General features: G+C 51.5%; 1 pseudogene; it reads left to right on the top strand.

Annotated features, from left to right (window-relative positions):
• Positions 1 to 210: 210 nt before the first annotated feature.
• Positions 211 to 3,736, top strand: LOC135886384 (Ig heavy chain Mem5-like; annotated as a pseudogene).
• The last annotated feature ends 5,355 nt before the right edge of the window (positions 3,737 to 9,091 follow it).

The following is a 9,091-nucleotide window of genomic DNA, read 5'->3' as shown; positions in this document are numbered from 1 at the left end:
GCAGGAACTGAGAAGGAGAGAGTCAGGATTTCATAAAGTTCACACAAGGAAATGTTACACTGATATGTCAGAACAGCAGTGAAAACAATGTCCTTTTTCATTGCAGGACTATGGTTTAAACAAGGAACTGACAGGTAAAACCCAACTCTCACCCTGGGCTCTCGTCCCCAGCTTACAACACAAAGTAGATGGACTCTACATGAATTCAGGATGGAGGTTTATCGGGGTATGGAACGGCTGCCATATGAGGAGAGATTAATAAGACTGGGACTTTTCAGCGTGGAAAAGAGACAGCTAAGAGGGCATATGATAGAGGTCTATAAAATCATGACTGGTGTGGAGAAAGTAAATAAGAAAGTCTTATTTATTCCTTCCCATAACAGAAGAACCAGGGGTCATGAAATCAAACTAGTAGGCAGGAGGTTTAAAACAAACAAAGGAAGTATTTCTTCACACAACGTACAGTCAACCTGTGGAACTCTTTGCCAGAGGATGTTGTGAAGACCAAGACAATAGCAGGGTTGAAAAAATAACTAGATAAATTCATGGAGGACAGGTCCATCAATGGCTTTTAGTGAGGATGGGCAGAGATGGTGTCCCTAGCCTATGTTTGCCAGAAGCTGGGAATGGGTGACAGGGGATGGATCACTTGATGATTACCTGTCCGTTCATTCCTTCTGGGGCACCTGGTATTGGCCACTGTCAGGAGACAGGATACTGGGCTAGATGGACCTATGGTCTGACCCAGTAGGGTCACTTTTATGTTCTTAAGAAGCCTGGAGGATTTAGGAACCAGAATCTCATTGGATTTCACTGGCGGCTGGATGCCCAGCCCCCTACCTGCCTCTGTTCTTCTCTGCCCCTTGTCACTGGAACGTGTCAGCGACTCACAACCAGTCCTGGATTTCACCCTCACACTCTGTACGTGAAGCAGGGAAGTCTCATTAACCCCATTTTACAGATGAGGAACTGAGTCCCAGAGTCACAAAAGCGGAGATTAACCAACCTGCCTAGGGGATTTGGGCACCCACCGCCCAGCAACACGAGGGGGAATTGTGTACGCAGAGCCCCTAGATGGATTTACCCAATGGCAACAGAGAGCGAGTGGGTGATTTAGGAACCGAGCCTGCGACTCCTGTCCTCTGTCCTATGGCCCCAGGCAATTCACCAGACCAATACACAGCTGTGTTGAGCTGAGCACAGTCTCTCTGGAGGACATCGCCATGTACTGAGCCCTCACCCCCTACCAGCTCTTATACCCGCCCCGGGAACCCACATGCAAATCCCTGCCTGGGGGGTCCTGTGTAAATACAAACCCCTGGATCTAGGAGCCTCAGTCTCTCCCCAGACACAGAACTGCCCGCTGGGGAGTGTCTCCATTAACCATCACCATGAGACTGCCACTGCTCTGCTCCCTTTTCCTACTCACTGCACCATCGGGTGAGTATTGCATAGGATCCTGAGAAACACTGAGGTGGGAATGCACCAGGGAGATTCAGCCCTGTTCTCTCTCTCCCCCCCGCCTCCCCAGGTGTCCTCTCCCAGGTGCAGCTGGTCCAGACTGGCCCGGGCATGGTGAAGCCCGGAGAGACCCTCAGTATCACCTGTAAGGTCTCAGGTCTCTCAGTCAGCAGCTACTACTGGAGCTGGAACCGGCAGCCCCCTGGGAAAGGGCTCTAGTGGATGGGGCGCATCCAGAGCACTGCAGACGGAGGCAACACAGCTTACAACTCGGCTTTCAGTAGCCGGATCACCATCACCAGGGACACCTCGAAGGACGAAGTCTATCTCCAGCTCCGCTCGCTGACAGCTGCAGACACCGGCACCTATTACTGCGCCCGGCACACAGTGCACAGAGCAGAGCAGGGCCTGGCACAAAAAGGGGAAGTGGGGTCCGCGCAGACACTCGAGGCCCTTTTACACAAACATCCCCACCCGAAGCAGAGTCAGGCACGGACTGAGGGGGAGTTATATTCGGGGGGGGGGAGGGAAACTTCTATCAGCTCACGTCCCTGCAAGAGACACACACAGGCGCTATTCCTACTCACTGCCACTTGTTTGGAGGCATCAGTGGAACTATTGTGCACATATAGGTCACACGCGCATACTCACACACACACACACACACACACACACACATTATCACATTCACTCCCAACACACACACACACACACACATTATCACACTCACTCCCACCACACACACACAGACACACACACATTATCACACTCACTCCCACCACACACACACACACACACACACACACACACACACACACACATTATCACACTCACTCCCACCACACAGACACACACACACACACACATTATCACACTCACTCCCACCACACACACACACACACACAGGGCAGGCTGGATTCCTTACAGCTGAGCAGTGGGCAGGACTCACACACCAAACTGTTCTCTTTGAAAACTGACTCCGAAGTGAAGCGCTCCATTTCCCTCCACTGCATCGCCCCACCCTTTGGTTCCACAGGCGCGCGGCCCTTGTTCTGTTAGCCCCAACACCAGCTGCATTTCCTGGCCACCTCCAGTTCCGCCGCCTGTTATTACAGCCAATTGCCGCTCTCTGCTGCGTGCTGCCAGCCTTTCTTCCCCCGCAGCTTGACCTCCGTCCTGCCCCATCAGACTCATTTCCACTCACAGCGCCTGTGCGTTGTTCATATTTACTCTATCTCCCCAGCACATTCTGTAGCGGGCACTGCTCTAATGGGGAGACACCAATCGACTTCAGTGCACGAGGTCGCCCCTAAGGCATGAAGAGCGTGTGTGACCCTCCCAACCGCGAGACAGCCCTCCCCGGAGAGAGCTCTTCCATGTAGTTAGCCCCTTTGGGTGGCAACCGCGTGATAATCCCTGTCCCAGCGGGTTTGCCTGAGTCCCAGTGCCCTGTTCTTTGACCCTCCAAACCCCCCTCTCACAGCCACCTCCTCTCGTTACATGTGTGCTCAGCTGAAAGAACTGCCTCCCTGGGATGTAAAGGGGACACGGCCAGGTAGTGAGCGCTCACCCTGTCTTCCACCCACACTGGGAACCCGCATGCAAATCCCTGCCCCGGGGGGTTCCTGTTAAATACCAACCCCTGGTACTAGGAGCCGCAGTCTCTCCCCAGATACAGAACTGACAGGTCCTGCCCCCTGGAGAGTGTCTCCATTAACCATCACCATGACACTGTCACTGCTCTGCTCCCTTTTCCTACTCACTGCCCCATCAGGTGAGTGTTTCACGGGACCCCCAGGAACACCGAGGTGGGGAATGCACCGGTTCCAAGTGAGTCAGCTCTGCTTTCTCCTTCCCCCAAGGTGTCCTTTCTCAGGTGCAGCTGGTACAATCTGGCCAGGGAGCGGTGAAGCCCGGAGACACCTTCACACTGACCTGCGCGGTCTCGAGTCACTCCATCACCAGTGGTTACTATTGGAGCTGGGTCCGGCAGCCTCCCGGGACAGGGCTGGAGTGGCTGGGACAGGGATATTACAGCAGTTCCACCTGGAACACGAACTACGGCTCATCCTTCCAGAGCCGAATCACCATCTCCATTGACTCCTCCAAGAACCAGTTCTCCCTGCAGCTCCGCTTGCTGACAGCTGCAGACACTGCCACCTATTACTGCGCCAGGGACCGAAAAAAAGGGGGAAGCGAAGCCTGCACAGACATCTACAACGCTTTTATTTATCTGTCTAGAAAAGCAGGAGATCTTTCCGCTAGATGGCACTAAAGGGACAGCCTCTGTTTTCACTTGCACAGGGTGAAAATTCATGAGGACAGAGGAAGAAACCAGTGAAGAGTGATCGCTCCGTGAAAACGTGTCTGCGCACCGGTGATGAACCGAATTAACTACTGACTGTCCAGTCTGGGCCCTGTAAATTCTGCCTCTAGACGTCCTCAACCCATCCTTACACTAAAAGTAAATAAGACCAGCCTGTGAAACAAACACACCATGATCTTGTATCCCTGCAGGAAAGAGTTTGGCCTTACACAGTCAAAGTGCACGGGGATTTAGTAACACTAAATACATTTAAAAGCTCTCTGCCATGGTCTCCCCGTCACCAGCCACATTCATCCACACACCAAACCCCATGTCATTCCCTCCAACACACCCAGAAAGGATAAATTGCACCAGTACCACCCCCCAAAGCAAGACTCATTCACTCCAGCCTCTCTCTCTCTCTCTCTCTCTCTCGTCTGGAGTGTCTATTCCCTTTCCAGCTGGGGAAATTTATTGACTTCCCAGCCATTGTTTTTTCCTCTCTCCCTATCTATCGATGTCTGTTAATGGGATCCACTACCATCCTATCTGAGCATCTTATAATCTGTAACATACCCCCACAACACTTCTAGAAGATTGGTTAGTCGATTTTGGGAACTGAGGCCTGGAAATCTTATGATCATGTATTTTTCAATCTTCAGCAATTTTATGGCTCCCATCACCACAGTATCTGAGCCTCTCAATCTTATCAATGGTTTCAGAGTAGCAGCCGTGTTAGTCTGTATCCGCAAAAAGAACAGGAGTACTTGTGGCACCTTAGAGACTAACAAATGTATTAGAGCATAAGCTTTCGTGGGCTACTGCCCACTTCTTCAGATGCATCTTATCAATGTATTTCTTCTGACCACATTCCTGTGTGGCGGGGGATGCTGTTATTCCCATTAGACAGAGGGTGAACTGAGACCCAGCCAGACTAAGTGACTTGCTCAGGGACACAGAGAGAGTGTGTGTCAGAGAAGGAAAATGAAGCGAGGGCCTTGCTACACTTGCAAGTTAGAGTGCATTAAATCAGCCCCAGAGGACTCCTGAGGTGTCCACACTGGCAAGGCACTTAGAGTGCCCGGAACCTGTGGCTGGAGCGCTGCAGGCAATCCACCTCCACGAGAGGCATAGAGCTTTCTGCACCCAGGCTGAAGCACTGTGGTGTCAGTGTGGATGACGTGTTGCATTACTGCGCTGTGACTGGCCTTCAGAAACGTCCCATAATCCCTTGAAGTCAAGTGACCACCCTGGTCATTGTTTTGAACTGGGCTCAGGCATGTGGATATCCCCTTTCAAAGCTCTGTTTCTGACAGCCCACATGCTTATCTGCTTCGGGACACAAAGCAAACCATTACTGTGGAATGCTCCTGCTGTAAAGGCAGGCATTTGTGAGTGTGTGAGAGGGTATGTCTACACTACGGGATTAATCCAAATTTATATAATTCAAATTTTGGAAACAGATTGTATAAAGTTGAATGTATGCGGCCACACTAAGCACATTAATTCGGCGGTGTGCGTCCATGTACCGGGGCTAGCGTCGATTTCCGGAGCGTTGCACTGTGGGTAGCTATCCCATAGCTATCCCATAGTTCCCGCAGTCTCCCCCGCCCATTGGAATTCTGGGTTGAGATCCCAGTGCCTGATGGGGCAAAAAGCATTGTCGCAGGTGGTTCTGGGTACAGCCTCACCCTTCCCTCCATGAAAGCAACGGCAGACAACCATTTCACGCCTTTTTTCCTGGGTGAACACTGCAGACTCCATACTATGGCAAGCATGGAGCCCGCTCAGCTCAAGACAGCAGTCATGAACATTGTAAACACCTCGCGCGTTCTTGGCAGTTTATGCTGAGCCAGGACCAGAAAAACGAGGCGAGGAGGCGGCGGCGACGGCAGCGCAGCGACAAGCGTGATGAGGACATGGACATAGACATGGACACAGAATTCTCTCAAACCGCGGGCCCCGATGCTTTGGAGATCATGTTGTTAACGGGGCAGGTTCTATCCGTGGAACGCCGATTTTGGGCCCCGGAAACAAGCACAGACTGGTGGGACCGCATCGTGCTGCAGGTGTGGGACGATTCCCAGTGGCTGCGAAACTTTCGCATGCGTAAGGGCACTTTCATGGAACTTTGTGACTTGCTGTCCCCTGCCCTGAAACACCAGAATACCAAGATGAGAGCAGCCCTCACAGTTGAGAAGTGAGTGGTGATAGCCCTGTGGAAGCTTGCAATGCCAGACAGCTACCGGTCAGTCGGGAATCAATTTGGAGTGGGCAAATCTACTGTGGGGGCTGCTGTGATGCAAGTAGCCAAAGCAATCACTGAGGTGCTGCTACGAAAGGTAGTGACTCTTGGAAATGTGCAGGTCATAGTGGATGGCTTTGCTGCAATGGGATTCCCTAACTGTGGTGGGGCAATAGATGGAACCCATATCCCTATCTTGGCACTGGAGCACCAGAGTACCCAGTACATAAACCGCAAGGGATACTTTTCCATGGTGCTGCAAGCACTTGTGGATCACAAGGGACGTTTCACCAACATCAACGTGGGCTGGCCAGTAAGGGTTCATGATGCTCGCGTCTTCAGGAACACTACTCTCTTTAAACGGCTGCAGCAAGGGACTTACTTCCTGGACCAGAAAATAACCGTTGGGGATGTTGAAATGCCAATAGTTATTCTACCCCTTAATGCCATGACTCATGAAGCTATACAAAGGCAGCTTGGACAGGAGTCAGGAGCTGTTCAACTACAGGCTGAGCAAGTGCAGAATGGTGGTAGAATGTGCATTTGGCTGTTTAAAAGGTCGCTGGTGATCGTTACTGACTCGCTCAGACCTCAGCCAAACCAATATCCCCATTGTTATTTCTGCTTGCTGTGTGCTCCACAATCTCTGTGAAAGTAAAGGGGAGACCTTTATGGTGGGGTGGGAGGCTGAGGCAAATCGCCTTGCTGCTGATTACGCACAGCCAGACACCAGGGCGATTAGAAGAGCACACCAGGAAGCGCTGTGCATCAGAGAAGCTTTGAAAACCAGTTTCATGACTGGCCAGGCTACAGTGTGAAATTTCTGTTTGTTTCTCCTTCATGAAAACCCGCCCCCTTTATTGACTCATTCTCTGTAAGGAACCCACCCTCCCCCTTCCCCCAGCTTACTTTCAAAGGAAATAACATCACTATCGTTTAAAAATCATTTATTCTTTATTAATTGATTATAAAAAGAGGGAGAGAACCCGGGTGGGGTTTGGGAGGAGGATCGGCGGGAAGGAAAAGGCCACTAAAAAAAGGTAAAAAAAATGACAGCCTTTTGCTTGGGCTGTCCACTGGGGTGGAATGGGAGGGTGTACGGAGCCTCCCCCCCCCCCCGCGTTCTTACACGTCTGGGTGAGGGGGATATGGAACATGGTGAGGGGGGAGAGGGGTTATACAGGGGCTGTAGCGGCACTCTGTTATCCTGCTGCAATTCCTGAAGCTCCACCAGACGCCGGAGCATGTCTGTTTGCTCACGCAGCAGCCCCAGCATTGCATCCCGACTCCTCTGATCTTCCTGCCGCCACTTCTCATCTCGAGCGTCTCTCCTCTCCTCACGTTGGTCCCTCCTGTCCTCACGTTGGTCCCTCATGTCCTCACGTTGGTCCCTCCTGTCCTCACGTTCACTGGCTTCTTTCCTATACTTTGAAACCGTGTCCTTCCACTCATTCAGATGAGCTCTTTCACTGCGGGTGGATTCCATGATTTCTGCGAACATCTCGTCTCGCGTCTTCTTTTTCCGACGCCTTATCTGAGATAGCCTTCGGGACGGAGGAGGGAGGCTTGAAGAATTTGCAGCTGCTGGAGGGAGGGAAAAAAGGAGAGAATTTTTTTAAAAGATACATTTTGCAGAACAATGCTTATACTCTTTCAGGGTGACCAACACTATTCACATTACATAGCACATGTGATTTCTGTGCAAGGTCGCATTTTGCCTCTTAATATTGAGTGCCTGTGGCTTTGCTGCTAGAGATCACAGATGCAGGTCCGGGCAACAGAATTCAGCTTGCATGCGGCCATGGTAAGCCATTGTCTTTCGGCTTCTGCGCCCTCCTTTCCCACATACCAAGCAAAGCCCGTTGACTGCTGAGGTTTTCCTGTTAACCTTCAGCAGCAGAAAACAAACTAACCCCCCCCCCCCACATCCAATTCTCTGGATGATCGCTTTATCCCTCCCCCCACTGTGTGGCTGGTATCAGGGAAGATCCCTGCAGGAACCAAACTAACACCCCCCACCCCACCATGAATTCTCTGGGATGATCGCTTTACCCCTCCCCCCACCGTGTGGCTGGTATCAGGGAAGATCCCTGCTAGCCAAACGCGAAAAGCTCTGGGCCAATTCCCTCCCCTCCTGCGCTTGGCTAACTGCAGGGAAGGATTTCTTTTCAGCCACAGGCAAACAGGCCAGTAGGAACAGCCACCTCTGTCCCCTTAATTAAATTCCCGTATTTCAACCAGGTTACCATGAGAGATATCACTCTCCTGAGGATTACACAGCGAGATAAAGAATGGATGTTGCTTGAATGCCAGCAAACACCGGGACCATACGCTGCCAGGCTTTGTCATGCAATGATACCAGATTACTTGCTGCAAGCATGGCGCGGTCAAGTGTCCTACCATGGAGGACGGAATAAGGCTGCACTGCCCAGAAACCTTGTGGAAAGGCTTTTGGAGTACCTCCAGGAGAGCTTCATGGAGATGTCCCTGGAGGATTTCCACTCCATCCCCAGACACGTTAACAGACTTTTCCAGTAGCTGTACTGGCCGCGAATGCATCCCAAGTCCTCAGGGCAAAGTAATCATTAAAAAACGCTTGCTTTTAAAACAAGTTTTATATTTTAAAAGGTAAACTCACCTGAGGTCCCTTCCATGGGGTTGTGGTCTTGGATACTGGCTTGGGAGGGTTGGGAGGGTACTTCAGTCAGGCTGAGAAAAAGATCCTGGCTCTTGGGGAGAACGGAGTGCTGGGTGCTCTCCGCAAGCTCATCCTCCTCCTCCTCCTCTTCTCTGTCCGCAGAATCCTCAGGTGTAGCTGATGAGATTATCCCCGCCTCGGAATCCACGGTCAGAGGTGGGGTAGTGGTGGCGGCCCCCCCTAGAACTGCATGCAGCTCGGTGTAGAAGCGGCATGTCCGCGGCTCTGACCCGAAGCGACCGTTTGCCTCCTTTGTTTTTTGATAGGCTTATCTGAGCTCCTTGACTTTCACGCGGCACTGATCTGAGTCCCTATTGTGGCCTCTCTCCATCATGCCCTTGGAGATTTTTTCAAAAGTTTTGGCATTTCGTCTTTTCGAACG

The sequence above is a fragment of the Emys orbicularis genome, chromosome 12 (genome assembly GCF_028017835.1).
Source record: "Emys orbicularis isolate rEmyOrb1 chromosome 12, rEmyOrb1.hap1, whole genome shotgun sequence".
In the NCBI taxonomy this organism is placed as follows: domain Eukaryota; kingdom Metazoa; phylum Chordata; order Testudines; family Emydidae; genus Emys; species Emys orbicularis.
Note: the sequence above shows the minus strand (reverse complement) of the source record. Positions and strands in the feature narration are given on the sequence as shown.